Source organism: Condylura cristata, unplaced genomic scaffold (genome assembly GCF_000260355.1).
Source record: "Condylura cristata isolate star-nosed mole 26May11 unplaced genomic scaffold, ConCri1.0 scaffold00011, whole genome shotgun sequence".
In the NCBI taxonomy this organism is placed as follows: domain Eukaryota; kingdom Metazoa; phylum Chordata; class Mammalia; order Eulipotyphla; family Talpidae; genus Condylura; species Condylura cristata.
Genome location: NW_004567112.1, coordinates 42,190,831 through 42,209,694, shown reverse-complemented (window position 1 = coordinate 42,209,694; position 18,864 = coordinate 42,190,831).

The window sequence follows — 18,864 nt, the reverse complement described above, 5'->3', positions numbered from 1 at the left end:
TTACAATGACTTTATACTTTAAAACTAAAACAAACAAAGAGAAAGAAAATACCCCCAGTAGAATTGGCATTCACTTTTTATATAATTTTATCTCCAGGTTGATTATTATCACTTAGTTCTTGGCAATTGAAATGTCTTAAGCCATCTCTCACTCTTCCTTAATCTTTGGAGAGTTTTCAATTTACCTTTGGATTTGGGAAACAGAGAAATAAGAAGTTATCTAAAATGAACTTTAATTTACATTAGCTTTTCTTTATAATTAAATGTTTATGTGATAATATCTGAATAGATTACAATCTAGCTTTTTTCTTGATTTCTCTCAAACTTCAGTATCAATGTTATTTGTAAAAAAAGAGAAATTGCTTTATTTTAGTTATGAATCTATTAATGTTTCACAAGTCTTGTGGATAATCACAATAAAGCTCTCCTAAATCCCAAATTTCTGATAATAGTTTCATGTTGCCTAGGAAAGAATATAAAACAGAACTATTTCTCAAGGGAACAAATCCTATTTTGTTTTCATTTTAGCTCCTAGTTTTGCTCATAGCAGGTGCTCAAGAGATGAATTCTGAATAAAGAAAATGTGATAATTTTTAAAATAGATTATAATAACTTGTACATATCTTACATGGATACCTTTAGACTCCTCAATTATTTTTATACATATACACATGTATAGATACATGTATGTATATGTATAAAATGTATACACATACATACATATATATATATAAAGTGATCCTTGAAAGTATATATATGTATACTTGAAAAAAATATATATATAAAATGATCCTTGACAGTATATATATGTATACTTGAAAGTATATATATATATATATGTGTGTGTGTGTGTGTGTGTGTGTGTATACATTTATATCACTTTATATAGCTTATAGAGTCACCCATCTCTGCTAGTAAATATTAAAAAAAAATCTCCTACTCATGTTTATATTCACTCCTAAGTAGATTTCATATATTATACATTATTGTAAGTCAGGATGAACAGAGAAGTCAATGGGAAATGAAAGCAAAGAGATTTTATAAACTCATTTTGAGAACAGTTCTTTCTGGCTTAAAAAATTCAATTTGATGAAATTCAGGTAAAAATCCAATTTTTAAATATTTTTAGACTTTAAATACCCACACAGAATACCCTTGGACTTTTTAAGTCAGATGAAATTAATGTGTCCCATCACACCTGGATCTAAAATTAAAGTATACTGTCATATTTATAGATATAACAATAAAATCAATATTGTGAGTAATTTAATTTGAATGGTTATTTCACCCTTTTCTCTTGACTTGGATGATGATACATCAATATTAATGTGATCATTAAAATATATTATGTTGTGTGTATAGCATCAGAACTCATTTCAGCAGAGTATAATCATTTTTAAAATATTCAGAACTTTGTGCAAATGTCAACACTGATAAAGTTACAGTTTTGTATATATTCCTAGTTGAAAATTTGAATAGACTACTTGTTTTTACTGCTGTCAATAACAATTAGGACAATTATACTTTATTTTGTAGCTGAATAAGTTAATAAAATTTAAAACAAAATACAGTTTTTTTGGATGCTAGCATCACAGAGAAGTAATAAGTTAATAAAAATTAATATAAAAATACAGCTTTTCAGATGCCAGCATCACAAAGAAGTAATAAGGAGTGTGTATGTGATTCTTCTCAAACTATTAAAACCCTTTTATTAAAACTATGAAATTTTACCTTCTTTTGTATGCTCTTCAATTTCTCTGACATAATTTATTGGCAGAATATTTAGAAACAACACCTGAAAATTACAAAATGTTGACTCCAGGGGTTGTTAGTGCTATTTTAGTATAAGCTATCTCCATCCAATTTTGAAATAGAAAATAAATATTATAATGGAGAGCAAGGTGGGAGAGAGTACAGTGGAATATAGTGGCAGACACCAGGTGTCTTGGAGGTGGATGAGATGTGATAACTGTCTGAGGGAGGAGATACTATTCTTCTAATATACAATAATGCACTAAACCAATGTTACAAGAGCTTAAAACAGTAAATGAAATCTTCCAAAGAAAAAATAAAATTCTTATTAAAAATTTAGATTATTTTTGTTTATTTCCCCAACTTTATTGAGCTTTTATTGTCATATAACATTTTGCAATGTTGATTTGATACACTTACATATTGCTATGTAATTACCACCTTAATGTCAGTCAATATTTCCATTGCATTATATAATTACCCCTTCTACATTTTTGCGTGAGAACATATGATTTAACAACTTTCAGATATATGATACAGTATTACTTATAATCACAATGTTGTGTTTCCATCCCTAAACCTATTTATCTTTCTAACTAGAAGAGTGCACTGTATGAGCAATCTTCTCATTTCCTCGACTCTTCATTATCCTACCTTTCTGTTATCTCTTTCTATGATTTCAGCATTTTTAGATCCCACATATGAATAAAAGCACACTTTTTTCTTTTACTCTGACTTAATAATATTATTAATAATAGTTAATATATATATATTATATACAAAAACACTAATTTGAAAAAAAATATTTGCAACTTTATTTACAACAGCAAACACATTGAAATATTTAAACACCTAAGTAAACATTGACAAATGGAGATGTCACACACACACACACACACACACACTGGAATACTACTCAGCTATAAAGAAGATTAATATTGCCATTGTAACAACATAGGTGAATTTAGGGTATTATGCTGAATGAAACAGGTCAAGAAGAAAAGAAGAACTCCTTATAAGTTCATTCATATATGATTTTTAGAATAGAAAACAGATGGGTAGTTATCAGAGAATAGGTTGGTGGCTCGGAGATGGTTGAACGGGTAATGCTTATAATATGATGTATTGATCAATTGTGTGATGATGGATGAAAACTAGACTGTTGTTGGTGATCATGATGTAGTATACACAGATGTTCAGTTACAGTGTCGCATGCCTGAAATTTACATAATGCTACTTCACTTAAAATTAGGAAAAGAGAATCCATCCTTCCACTGACAAACTAAATAACACAGATGAATGATAATAATATGACATGCCAGTCTGATCAGAGGAATGCACAGAATTACCTCTGAATAAGTCTTTCCTATTCAGTTACTCCAGGTGAACATAGTGGTCCCAAGGTTCTCCTTGGAGGAGAGAGGATTTGATCACTATAAAGTTATCATTGTACCCAAAGCAAGAAATCATAACTCAAAAACTCAAAATGGTTTGAGTCTTTAAAACTTTGGGCTTCAGGGAAATAAATTAGCAGTATCTGCAAGAATCAACGGCTTTGAGTGGACCTCAATGCTCCGCTTCCCTCAACTGTGTGTTTATCCTTTAGGTGTTCAGTTCATTCACAAGAATTCCTACGACAAACAATGCAATGATTTTGGCCCCAGTTCTAGGGCTCTAAGGAAATACTTTACTTTATATAAAACATTGGATGATTCAGTGCCCTGCCATGTGCTGTACTATTATCTTAGCCCAGGTGCTCAAAACACCAAGGCCTCAATTCTATTCTTAGAAGGGTCTTCAGAGGTAGAAAATAATTCCCACATACCTGGGAGCATACTTGATCAATGAAAAAGAAAAAGTAACACTTTGAGTCTATAAGACGTTGAAGTTACCAATTCCAAGTCCCTCCATTTATGTAAGAGGAAGCGAAGGGTTTTTCTACTGTAACCCCTTCTAGCCTGGGGGGTGAGGGACTATCTTCCTTCTGTTTTCCTTCTTCTTAGGTATATAAATTTAGAACCCCAGAAGCTGTCATCTCCTGACTTCCCTGGAAAGTGTCTAGTCCAGGCAGACTCCTAGAAGCTTTGAAGACCTTGGTCCATGCTCCTGGCATGTCCACTCACCATGCTGTGGTCCTAGTCACCATCCAGGAGACCATATGCTGCTGTCTTCTGGCAGAGTGTTCACCAAGCTTTTCCTTTTGTTTTAATTCATATGTGTAATTGCGGTAATATTAGAATCCTCCCACATCACCTCTGTAGAATACCTGCCGTCAATCTTTTTTCTTTCTGTCTTTTTGTCACTTCTAAAGTTTCACTTTTCTGAGCCCCATATTCCATACCCGCCTTCTCTTCTGATGCTAGTTATCTGTGGAGACTCAGAAGAAGTGACTTCAGTTAGGGAAGAGTTGACTGAATTCTGGGGAACTTTTATTCCCAAAGAAAACCAAATAGTCTAGAGGTTTAGTCTTGGCCCAGAAAACTTAAACTCTTCATTTGCCTAAGAATTCTGACCCTGGTCCTTTCCCTGGGCCTCAATTTCCAATTGTTCAGTGATGGCTTGAACAAGGAACTACAGAATCCTACACTCCGTCTGGGCATGTCCCAGATTCCCATGTGGTTATTGACTAAGCCATACCATACATTTACACATTTAAAGTAACATAGGCCTCTCCAGAGTCCCTAGGAAGTTTGGATGCAGCCAGGGTCTTACTTTGAGATGGACCTTGGTTTAGACTCAATTCCTCAATTTTATCTTTTCTTTATTCTTCGTTAATGTCACTGTGTACTTCAGGACCTGTATCCTTGCCTGCCCAATGGCAATTATTGCAATATATACTTCCTAGAAATGTCCTTACACTCAAAGGATAACACTTAACCAATGGATCACTAGGTGTCACGTGGAAATGATATCTCTAACCTAGTATTTCTTTTTTACTTTTTCTTGCCACTTCCTGCATGTTTGCTTCTCTTCTGATCCCTCCCAATAGGCTTTGCATCTAATGTTACATGTGTGAGAATGTGGCATGCATGCAAACATTGTTCACATTCTGGATATGTAGATATGCAAAGAAATAACTTCCACCTAAGGATGGATAGGCAGAGCTTTCCAAGATTTAAGGGCTTATAATTCTTAAAAGCAAACGCTTAGGGAGGTGTTCAAACACACCCTAAACTTTCACTCTGCTTATCATGTACACTGGGTCAGTCCCTCCCTCTCAATGAGCCTTAGTTTCCCACCTTTACAATGAGATTTTAGATTAGAACTATTCATATATAAGTGTGAGTTCAGCATGGTGGTAGTGCTGACTTCTTGTATCCTGGATATATTGTAGACATAAGTATCCAGTTGATTCCTATGACTTTGTTTCCTCATAGAAAAAACATGCCAAATGTCCATGTCCAGGTTGCCAAGTACCCTCATCCTCAGGCCATTGCCATATCTGTATATATTTTTTCTATGAGATTCGTAAGAGAGCCTGGGTGTAGCTAGAGCCCCAATGTTGAGACACAGATCTGGGGTCATGTCTGGCTCTGCCTTCTCACCAGTCTATGATTCTGTGCAAGGCATCTGACCTCATAGGGCCTTCCATTCTCCCACCATTGTTTCTCTGTTAATGCTGCTTGCTGATGAGCACATCTTTTGTAATAATCTTTAATTGAGGAGATAAGATTTAGTGACATGCTCTATCTCTAGTGGTACAATGTCATTTCTAGAACATTTGGTTATAAAATTTTCGTACCTAACTCTCCTCCTCTTTCCCTCATACTGAGAACAAATTTCTACTTATGATTTTATGAGTTGTGACGTTGATTTGAAATTCCTGGTGATTTGTGATGCTGAGTACCTTCTCTCTGAGTACTTGTTTTCCACTTGCATATTTTCTTTGGAAAATATATATATTCAGTAGTTCTGCTTATATTTTAATTGTTTTTTATTTTGATAAATGTTTTTATATAATTTTTATATTGACCCCCATATCATACATGGTTTGCAAATATTCTTTCCTTTTGCATAGGTTGTTTCTTTTTTACCTTGTTAGTTTCTTTTCATTTACTGTGCAGAAACTCCCATATCATACATGGTTTGCAAATATTCTTTCCCTTTGCATAGTTTTTTTTTTTTACCTTGTTAATTTCTTTTAATTTACTGTGCAGAAACTTTTTAATTTTTCGAGTCCCACTGATTAACTTTTGCCTTTGTTGCTTGTGTAATTAATATCATACACAAAAATCATTTCCAGGGCCAATTCCCCCTGCTTCTATCCAAGACTTTTTACTATTTCAGTTCTTACATTTAAGTCTTTAATCCAGTTCATTTTCATGAGTAATGTAAGATAGTTGTTTTAATTCATTTTCCTGCATGGAGTATTGATTTGTTTTTCTTATGCTGCAAGGTTGTGATAGAACTAGCTTTACTGTATTGGTTTCTGTTCTTCTGGCAGGTAATGCTGGAAAAGATGAGCTATTTTAGTAATGGTCTTTCTCCTATGTCTTGCTGACCTGGGTCTTAACTAGTAGATTGCCAGCATGCATGACAAAGCATGCCAAAATTTAACTATCATTACTGAATGTGGAGGCTTGGGCTACAGTAAGTGGAAACTTTGGCTATGTAGTTCATGTTTTTCTTCTTTAGCATTTTGTTTTTCTGTACCCTAAATTGTATCTATTTTGTGTACATGTGGAAGAATGAGCAAGAATGAGAATTTAGTAATAGACTTAATTACTGATCTAGAAATTCAAAGGGCTAAGTTTAGAATCGCTGTATTTGTCACATCTACATCTAAATTTTGAAATAGTTACACTTATAAGGAACAGTTACAGAGTTACAATTATATGTCATCAATATAAAAATGAACCACTGATAGAATAAGTGGGATTGATGATCATGCTCAAAATTAAGGGCCTTACTTGCAGAGGGTTCCTGTTCAACTTCACTTCTCATTGTAGCTGGGTACAAACCAGACTCCAAGCTATTCACATACACACACACACACACATTGTACATATATATTACATATACTTTATATGGTATATTAGATAGGGGTCAGTTGGCTACAGATTTTTCATGGACCCTATAAAACTACATGCCAAACTTTGTTATTTGAATTTTTTTTTTTTTTTTTTTTTGGCAGAGGGGCCTATATCACTTCGATAGATTTCACATCCAAAAATATTTGTAACAACAGCACCAGGGCACAAAACATATGCCCCCATCAAACAAGCAAAACTAACATTAACAGATAAAGTACAGATAAAGTTTCAAATGATTTAATATAGTAATTTATAAAAATAAATCATTTTTGGAGTTTTCTTTAGAATTACTAACTTTTGGAGGGTTTTTAAAAATTGCTTCCAGTTTTCTTTTCACTATTTTTTAAAGAATGATGTATCTTCTTTTTAAGCTAGGGAATGATATTTAGAGAAATCAAAAAGTTATGTGTTTGAAAAAGTAATGAATGTACATTCATTACATTCATTATAATGTATGGAAGATATTTTGTTTTTAAGTGAAAAATATGTGTATATACAAATACAAACTTACTTCCCTTCCAAGAACTACTTTTACTCCTTTTGAACTTTGCTCCATACTCTTCCGAGTTAGCTACAGAAGCCACATTTTATCTATTTTTTTTATCATTTTTGTAAATCCCCATGTAACTTGTTGTCTTAAAAACCAGATTGACATTAGCAACGGAGTAATAAAGTTTCATAGAAGTAATTAAGATCAATTTATAATTAGGGGTTACAAACATGTTTGACTTTTCTTAAATTTTGACTTAAATATTAACGCATCTCACTCGAATTTTCTGCCCTTTTTCTTTACAAATGATTATTTAAAAACATTTGAAATATAACTTTTATATAACTGATAATCAAATATATTTGTGACAAGGTTTTTTGTCTATTGAATTGGCAAGCTGATGATACTACTTGTTGCAATAAAAAGTACTGTATTTTTTTAGAGCTATTTGATAGTGTACATCAATATAAAAAAGGTAGCATACTGCTAACTGAGAAAGGCCTTTGCTAATTAATAGCTTTGAAGAGGATATTGACAAATGTAAAAGTGTCCATATGTCAAAGATAAAAATAGATTGACATTATGGTCTTCATAAAATGAAAAATCAGTAATAAACACTTTTTTTTTTTTTAATTTTTATTTGTTCATACAGAACTGGGGTACAGGCTAGAGGCTCAGGGGCGGTGAGAGGCTTCACCAGAGACAGAGTGGGAACAGAACAGGCAGATCAATGAAGTACACTGCTGAGGGGAGCAGCGGGCGGGTCAGGAGAGGTCTGCCACGCCATGTGGTCACCTCCGGGGCAGGCGGGGATAGAACTCATGCGGCAGCGGCTTTAGATTCTCAGTGCAGTGCTTTAACCCGCTGCGCCACCAGGGAGGGCCTAAACACTTTTTACTAACTAGTAGCTTGGTAAAATTCTGTTCGATGTATTTGCAATAAGGTACAATTTAACTATTGTACTATATTATATATCGACACTGTTCAGCTTCTGAATTATGAAACCTCTTAGGGAGGTTATGAAGATTTAATCTACAATTAAGTCTGCATACACCCATACTTTTGATGCTTTTTTTCCTGGTAATCTCCCATAATTGAATTACCCCCTACCCAAAACAGTTTTTTGTCTTCAGCTGAAGGTATTAAAGGAGGTAATTTAAGCCATTTTCTGAATGACTCAATTTTTTTCTTTGGGGGGGTAGTTAAAATATTAATAATGATATATTCCAATATCATGTTGGTTTGCTAACTATAGTTTTATAGTACAGTTTGAAATCTGGGAGTGTGATAATCCACTCTTGTTCCTTTCTGGCAGAATTGCTTTGACTATTCAGGGTCTTTTGTGAATGCATATAAATTTCCGTGGTGTTCTATTTATTTGCAATAGGTCATTGATTTTGATAGACCAATGAAATAGAATTGAATGCCCAGAAATAAACTCATACTTTTATGAACTTTATTTATAACAAAGGCACTACAAGTATATATTGGAGAAAGGAAATTTTCTTCAGCAATGATGCTGGGAAAACAATTTTGTCACATACAAAAGAATGAATTTTATACCATATTAAAAAATTAACTCAAAAGGTGTCAAAGACTTATGTACAATACCTGAAATCATAAAATACATAGAAGAGAACATAGAGAAAGCAGTGTATGGCATTGCTTTGGGAAGTATTTGGGTATTCAACTCCATGACAAGGAAAACCTGAACAAAATTAAATAAATGGAACTACATAAAATTAATAAGATTTGCATAGCAAAGTAAACTCTCATTAAATCAAAGGACACCCTACTGAATTTGAGGATATATTTCTACACTATGCATATGACAAACAGATAATATGCAATATCTATAAAGAAACTGTAAAACTCACAATAACCAAAAAAAAAACTAGGACATGGGCAAAAGACATAGACACTTCTCCAAAGAAGATGTATTTCTGAATCATATGCTGTGTCATTAATTTAAAAAATAACACACTTCAGCTTTTGTGCTGTATCACATGTGTATGTCTGTTATACATATCTGAATTATTTAAATAAATTTGTCAATTTTAATTATGTTTAAATTTAGTTAAATTAATGGTTAAATTAAAAATTCAGTGATGATGTTAAACTTAATATTTTAAATAAATTTGTGATATATTGAATATATATTAAAATATAGGAACATATTACTATTTGTATAATATGGTATTAATCATAGTAATTTTCCAAATTAATAGTGGTTTCACTCAGTTCTTGAAAATTTGCTGTTATTTTCCATTTTGTAAAATGCTGTTTTTTTTAATTTTCACAAATAGTTTGTCATCTTGTTTGATAAAACCACATGGAACAATGGTTTAATTTTGAATAATTATTTCACATAACTACATAATTGGGAAACTTTCTGTCTTTTATAATGTTTCTAAGTTTGGAAATTTTCTACAGTGGATTTATTACATCCTATAAATAGGAAATAAAAATAAATACATATAAAAATGTACTTCAAATACATGTGAATGCCTTTTATTTTTACACATATATTGACATTAGTATTTTGAATCTACTAGACCTTGAAATAAAGGAAACTTATAGTGCAGTAATAGCAATGTGTCTTAATTTTTTTAATTTTAATTTTTTTTAATCTATCATAAAAGTCTATCATTAGTCATGACATGGTATTAGTCATAACAGTTTCCCATGTTAGCCATTTTTACTGACTTGTAATTTGCTATTATTTTCTATTTTGTAAAATGCTGTTATTTTTTACAAATAGTTTAGAATGCTACTTAACAAAATCAGTAGTAATATTTATTGAGTGTCTAATTTGTTTGCAACCTAATAATGCTGGTAGTAATACACTCACACGCACACACACACACACACACACACACACATTCCAAAAGCACAAATAATGGTGGATCCTGAATTTCAGTTCTGGTCTTACCCTTTCTAGTTATATAACTTTAAATACATCTCTATATACATAAAGCATGTAATCTCTTCATCTATAAGGTAATTGGACCAGAATTCTTCTACTTCTTTGATTTCCAAAATAGTAAAGCACAAATCAAATGGAAAGAATGAATTATTTTTCTGTGATGAATTTTAATCAGAAGTATTGAATAGTACTTGAAAAGTGACAAAAAGAATCCTTTAAAATGGCATTTCATCAACTCAAAAAACTATATGCTCTCCCGTATTTATTACAGCTTATTCACAATAGCCAGGATATGGAGTCACCTAAATAACTATTGACAGAAGGCTGGATCAAGAAAATGTGTCTATACCTAACAAGCACTGCCCATATCTACGCAGGGTTGAGCCTGGTTAGTACATGGATCGAAGAATGAATTTTTTTTTAAAGATTTTATTTATTTATTTGTGCATACAGAACTGGGGTACAGGCTAGAGGCTCAGGGGCGGTGAGAGGCTTCACCAGAGACAGAGCGGGGAACAGGCAGATTGACGAAGTACACTGCTGAGGGGAGCAGCGGGCGGGTCAGGAGAGGTCTGCCACGCCATGTGGTTTCCTCCGGAGCAGGCTGGAATCGTACTCATGTGGAAGTGGCTTTAGATTCTCAGTGTTGTGCTTTAACCCACTGCGCCACCAGGGAGGGCCGAAGAATGAATTTTTTATTAGGTTACAGAATTCAGCTTGTTGAATGGTGGTTTTGCTGTTTCAAACACTACCAGATTAATAGAAAATAAGACATGCTTCCATTTTTATGTCCAGTGACTATTTGAATACCTAAAAATAATCTACTGTGGAAATGGTTTTTATGCTACCCATGTAAGAAGCTAAATAGGTCAGCGTATTGTAACTTCAGTAAAGGAGGAAAATGGTGTGTTCCCTGTTTGAATTTCTGTTTTAATTGCTTTTGTGCCCACATGCTGCGGCTTAATGAAATATTTCTTTTTATTGTCTCCCTAATATTACTTTAAAATATTCTATTATTTTTCTCTGAAATCAGAGCAACATAAAAGTCTGTCCTGCAGCTCCTACTAGGGAACTAGTTCAAGAGTTTGAAAAGAAGAAATGGTTTTAATGTAGCTAGAGTTCTTTATACAAAGACTACCTAGAATATTTTCTCTTCTCACAGAGCAGACTTATGTCTGAAGAAGGAAAATTTTTTTCCTAGCTATTTCTAATTGTTTTGGTTATGTAATTAATTACTGAACCTGATATATAATAATAGTCTGTTTTCATATATATTTACTTCAAATGAGAGATATTAATCTTAATAAGTAATAGTTATAATGTCTTTATATGACCAGAAACACTCATCTCATTAAGAAAAATATTGGCTAATAAGAGCTCTCTCCTTTGTCTATGCAATTGACTTTAAAAAAAAAATTAAAATTTGGTAGTATCAGCAAAATTGGCAATGAAAAGTTACTTATTACAACTGTAGTTTAATCACACCTGCAACTTCTGAGACAACATGGAGTGATGAAAGAACCCTGGAATCATACAGGGTGCTTACTAGCATGATAGTCAAAACATCATTTCAATTATTTCTCTATGCTTTTATTTAACTTCTCTGTAAATGAAAGCAAAATTAATTTAAAAAATAGTCTAAATATTCTCAACTGGCATAAATAGATAACAAGATATAAGATACTCAGAGGTCTTTTGTTAAGTAATGCCAGCACATGGTAAATAACAGTCCAGCACTCTGCTACTCCCAGTAAATATTACCTATACTTTACAAGTTGTGAGAATGGTAGAGGAAAAAATTAAGATAAAGATCTAGTTTTGACTCATAATGTGAGTTGAGCAGAGTTTTAATTCTCTGTGACTTAATTTGACCTTTTAAAATAAAGATGAAGAATACTATATCTAACATATTTTAGTTTTCTGTTACTATGACACTAATTCTTACAGTGGCTCAATCTTTAAGCCACTTAGTAGTATCCATTTTTTATTTCACAGCTTGTGAAGTCAGTTTCTACACATGACTAGACAGAGACCCCTTCAACATTCTCATCTGGAAGGTCAGTGGGCAAGAATGTGTTTTGAAGCTTTATTAGATTTGTAGAAGAATTTATTTCCTTCTGGCTAAGTGGGTGAGGGCCTGACTTCTTACTGTCAAGTGAATGCTAAGCTGACTCAAGTGCATTTATGTTTATCAAATATGTTTGATTCTTTCATATCTTCCATTTTTGCTGCTGATATTAATTCATAATCTATTTACTACACTTAATATTGTCATAGCATAGTATTGGTAGAATTGTAGAAATTAATTTCCATCCAGTGAATTGAGTAGATGTGTTTTATTTTATTCAATTGATGTAATTTTCAAACAAAGAAAATATAGATCAAGATTATATAGACATAATAAAGTGACTAATAGACTATTTTTGAAAAACACTGATGTGAATTTGTAATATGTTTAAATAAGCAATATTTTTAAAGATTTATTTTTATTTATGTATGCTTGTAAGAACTGGGGTGTAGAGGTGTGGGGGTGTTGCCAAAGAAAGAATGGAAACAGAACAGACAGATCTACTGAAATACACTCTGAGGGGGAGCAGTAGCTGAGACAGGAGAGATGGGCCGTGCTATGTGGGTTAGCTGCCAGACAGGAGATTGAACTCATGCTGCAATGACTGGGTTGCTTGATAGTGCTGAAGCTTAATCCCTTCATCACCAGGGAGGTCCTTAACTGAGCAGTTTATCCCAAGTTTTTCTCCATGTTCAAAATCATTTTATTATTTTTGATGAAGAAGTCTAGGAAATGTATCTTACTGTTTGTGTGTGCACATACGTATGTACTGTCAGAGTGTGTATTTGAATTAATCTATGTATGTTCATGATGCCGTTTAATAATATCACTACAGAGTAAGAAGATAGGCCAGCATTCATGTCCTGAATCTGTTAGTCATTTTTGCTAATGCTGGATTAAATGAATTAGTCTATAAGGTAAAATGAATTACTGATAGAATTAACAAGCAAACAAAAGACTTGATTGATATAACATCTAAAATATATTTGTTACATTTCAAATCTATTTTAGTGGGCTAATTACCAAATCCCACATATACTGGTTGTTCTGCAAAAAAAGGATATTACAGAAACACTGTGTTTTATCTATAGAAATACCAACAACCTATATTGACCATAAAATTATCTTTCTTAAGCACTGTGCACATTGCTTGACTTTTTATTTTATTATACTTTTATGAACCTGTTCTAAAGTATTTTTCTCCAAAGTGGAATGTGTATTTCAATGATGTACAGAAGAACATATCAAAACAGCTATTTAAACTGTTATTTCATCTAAATAAGAAAAAACAGTGCTAATGTATGCAATGAAATTAACTGTTCATGCATCAGATGTCATGTATATAAGGCACAAAGGTGAAAGAAAAAATTTCTGAAAGTGTGGACAGTAGAACATTTACCTCCTTTTGCTTCTCAGTATTGCTTTTCACTTAGGACTAGGAAGTCAACTCATAGCTTAAGTTATCTAGCTTTAAGCACACTAACCATCAATAAATGGGACATTTTAAAATATGCTCTATAAAGTTACCATAACCCTAAAATGGCTACAATAAAGCAAGCTCAAGAACTAAACAAGAAGGTGCCAGATCAGTATGTTGATTCCTACTCCTATATGAGCTTTTCATCAGTGTACCTGGCATCATATATAATGAAAATGTATTAGCAGTTATATCATTTGACATATGAACTTATATTTTTCTTAATAAGTAACTTTATACAAAGTAGATGTTGTAGGTTGTATTATTGAATGCTTAGGGATTATATTTTCAGCTATGATACATAAAATAATTAAATATTAAAGCTAACAAATAATTTAAATCATAGAATATTTGTTTCATTAAAACCATTAAGTGTGTGTGTGTGTGTATATTTGTGTGTGTATGTATATATATATATATATGTGTATGTGTGGTGTATGTGTGTATGTGTGTATATATGTGTATGTGTATGTGTATATATATATATATATATATATATATATATAAAAGATTTATTTATTTACTCATACAAGAACTGAGGTGTAGGCCAGAGGTGCATGGGGGTGAGAAGATTCACCAGAGATAGAGTGGGGAGCAGAACAGGGAGATGTACGAAAATACACTGCTGAGGGGAGCAGCAGGCCAGACAGGAGAGGTCTGTTGTGCCACATGGGTCAGCTCCCTGACCAGCTTGGTATCGAACTCGTGTTGCAGTGGATGCCAATAGCTTGATAACACTATGTCTTTAATTCCTGTGCTACCAGGGAGGCCCCCAGCTTAACTAAAACAAAAAAAATATTTTTTATAGTTTGAATATGAAATAATGCGTATGATAAGTGTTCAGTTTACCTTTTGAATATTTATCTTTGTAAGTGTTTTATAAATATCATAATGCATTAATAGAATAGTGTTTGTGTGATTTATAAAATATATTAGTACATACAATTTTGCTTACTAATTTGGTTATGAGATGTTTTATTTTTACTGAAAAATAATTTATATGATATAAATGTTTGAAAACATTTCTTCTGAGTAAACTGTAAGCCTTTATCTTATTTCTCTATTGTACAGTTAAAAATAGCCAAATTATACACAACCATGCAAAATAAAATTAAATTATTTATAAATCCCTTGAAGAACTTTTAAACCTTTAATATATTTTAGAAATTGCTTCATCATTAAGGATTAGTTTATTTTCTTATTTCTGTGCATTCTGGTTATGTTTAGTTTTTGATATTATAAGTGACCATTATTACTATTCTACTTATAGGTTGTTGGGGCCAATCATTTCATTAAATTCAGCAGATATTTTTCATCCTTCTCCTTTCAAACATGTACTCTCCATCCTTTTCATGAAAAAAAGATTCTCTTTGTTTTCTGCCCCAGTACTTTTGTTTTTCTTTCTGATTCCCAGATGTCAGTCTGGTCATCTTGCTAGGATCATTCCTAGTCTACCTGGGGAGTAAAATTTGGAATCATAGGAGTTTTTCACTGTATATATTCAGTCCTTTATGAACTGTCTGTACCACATTCTCTGATTAAATGATCCAACTAACATTCAGGAGAGCATTCACTACCAAGACAAATAAAAAATTACATTCCAGCACTAATCTCTTTCCCTAACTCACAATCTCTTTATCTGTCTCCCTTATATACCCTACTTAATGTTGTATGAACTCTAGGAATCCTGTTCTCAAAGGTAAACCTCAACCTTCATCTTTCTCTCTGGAAACTGTCAGGAAAACCCCTACCCATTAATTATATACTTACGAGTCAACTGGACATCACCTCCTCACTCCCCTGTGATATTTTCTTTATGATAAATCTAGAAATCCATTCGTTGTAACCTGTCTTTCTGCTTCTTTCAAACTCCCACTATCTTACCTGAGCAAATGTAATCATTTTCTGATTGATATTATCGCAGTGAACTGCTACCCTTCCATTTAAACTTAATATCTAAGCGATATATAGAAATTATAAATTTAATCATGTCAATGTCCATCATCTTCCTATATGCAAAACTAACTCTTGGCAGCATGAAAGACTCAGTATCCACCTATATCTTGTTTCCTCCTTTACTATAGATTCATTTCATCCCAGTTTCTTAACATGACTGACTTTCTTCAGTTATTTGTACTCTTCACACTCATTTCCTGTGTCCATTATACACTGACTACATTTGTTCAAGATTTTCCTTGCTTATTAACTTATCACTATGCTTGTGATAACAGATAGGGGTTTACTCATAGGGAAGTTCTTCTGTGGTCTCTATAGCTAGGTTATATTCACTATCACAGGTACACACAATTCTTCCTCACGATATTTAACGCAACTATGATTTTATATTTATGTGATTATTTGATATATGCTTATCTTTTCCTATATCTTAATAGCAACCATCTGGGCCTATTCAAGTGTTACTTAAAATACATTTTTAGAAATAGCCTTACTGAGTTGAGTGAAGGGGGCACACGTAGTATTATATCTCTGTATAGGTTTGATCCAATCAACTTTCAGGAAAAATTATTCTAGCAGTCATTCCTGAATTATCTTTTTTACTTAAATGGAAAGTTGATATTTTCCTTCACAGTGTTAAAATGATGAGGATTATGAAAGCTAATTAAAAATTATTCTGGATAAGTGATAAAATCACTTCCCTTGGTGTCAGTCTGTCAGCTTATTGGACAAAACATACTTTTATACTATTAATTAAAAGTGCATTCACAAGTATGTTTTTCTCAAGAAAATAAAATGAATTCTCCGTCATTAATGAGTCACTGGTGTGATTTAAGATGGCAAGATGGTGATGGTTGAGAACCAAAAGACTAGATTATAGTTTGGCTAAAATGAGTAATGTCATCTAAAGATGCTATTAAAAAAGATAAATTTATACTTAAACTGATTTTTCTAATATATTTAAATTATAAAACACCTCGTTAAACTGGCTAGTTTGTGCATACATAGAGGTATGATTCAGAATCATTATCTTAACTCCCCTACAGCCAATAACTTTATAAAGCTATCATGCCACTTCTTTACATTTTTGCCATTTAATATATACCTTAATTAATAAGAAAATAAATGGCCAACAACTGAAGAAAACAAGTAAATAATTTTTAACTCCATAGTCCCTGAGAAATATCTTAAAGCTGTTTTTTATTAATATTACCATAAAGTTATAAAAATTAGAAAGATTGATTTGTGGAATCGTATGGTAGATTCAAGTAAGATTAGTTACTGAACACAAAAGAAACATTAAAATATCAAGATAGTTTTAATTCAGTTGATTTATATTTATATTTCAAATGGCATTCAAAGGGAAGAAGTTTATAAGCCGTCACTCTTTCTCAATAGACTGATGATTGCAGTGACATTAATTCCTAGCTAAGTCATGCTAAAATTATTGAACATAATGATTTGCTTATGTTTGGTGGAATAGACTTCTGATTGTGGTAAAAGATGTATAATGTTAAGGACATAAGATACTCACATGATGTTTGTCATAATGGAAATCAACAAACCATCCCAAGTGACGATGACAGGTTTTTGTACAATTTACCCATATGAGTGGCATGATAAGATCTTTATGTTTACTTGACTATGAAAAGACAGAGGGGGAAAAGGGTTCCAAATGTGAAAATCAATAAAAGAAATTATTTTTTTATGAAACAGTATATAAAATTTGTTACTGATGATGGATTTATAGTAAACTAATTTGTGAAATAAATGAAGTGTAGAAATTGAAATGTGCTTAACATATTAAAACTTACCTTGAATTACCCTTTGTGCTTACTGATAACTTTAGGTACTTATAGAGGATTTTAAAATACTTTGATTTGAAAATATTGTGGTTGTGAGATTTCATCATATTTTGGGAATTTCACCTATTAATTTGATATTTTTATTTGTTGTGCAGTAATAACTCCCTTAATAAAGACGCTGCTTACTTGAAATTTTTTTTTCTCAGAAATATCCTATTTAGAGGAGGAATAAAACTAGATTTGCAGAGACACATTCTAGACTTTTATAAAGTAAGAGTGTGGCTTTAAAAATTCCAACGGAGGACCCTCCCAGGTGGCGCAGGGGGTTAAAGCACTGCACTAAGAAGCTAAAACCACTTCCGCATGAGTTCGATCCCCGCCTTCCCCAAGGTGATCCACATGGCGTGGCAGACCTCTTCTGACCCGCCCGCTGCTCCCCTCAGCAGTATACCTCATCTATCTGCCTGTTCTGCTCCCTGCTCTATGTGTGGTGAATCCTCTCACCGCCCCTGACCTGTACCCAGCTCTGTATCCGTAAATAAATATTTTTTTAAAAATTCCAACGGAATCATCAATCAATATATGATTTACTAAAACATGCCTCTGATATTTGTTGAGTGCGATATGGAGAAAATCATATTTTGCTATTATATTGGAGATATTTAGGAAATAGTAGACACTAAGCTCTGCTAAGAAAGAAAGTACTGATGAAATCCTGACAACAGAAATGTAAATCCTAGGTTTCTATTGAAAGACCTCTAAAGAAGGAGAACACTCTTGGACAGTCAGAATTGTCTGAGACTTTGTTTTATAAAACTCCTGCTAAACACAACTACTTCTACTTCCTCTGGAAGTCAAGGGGCTGTTTGTAGAAAAAGAGATTTTATATATTCTGAGGAGTTCCACTTCACCCTGAGTGATCTTTTAGTCTTATAGTGTCCAACATGGTAAACCTCTTCAGGGTAGCCTACATAAATATGAGTACTTAAATATGACTTGAGACAAGACACTGATACGTATGAAATATGGGCTGGGTTTCAAAGTCTTTGAGAAAGAAAAAAGTATAATATCTCAGTAAGTTTTATGGTGATTACATATTGAAATGATGACATTTGAATATGTTGTGCTTAGTAGAATACATTTAAAATATTAATTTTGCTTTTTAGTTTTTAGCTTGTGACTTTCAGAATATTTAAAATGAGGACCCCTCTGGTGGTGCAAAGAGTTAAAGTTCAGCACTAGAAGCGAGTCTAGGACAATGTTTAATGCTGATTACATCCATGCCAGGGAGGTGACCCACATGGTGCAGCAGACCTCTCCTGTCTCGCCTGGTGCTCCCCTCAGCAGTGTACTTGTA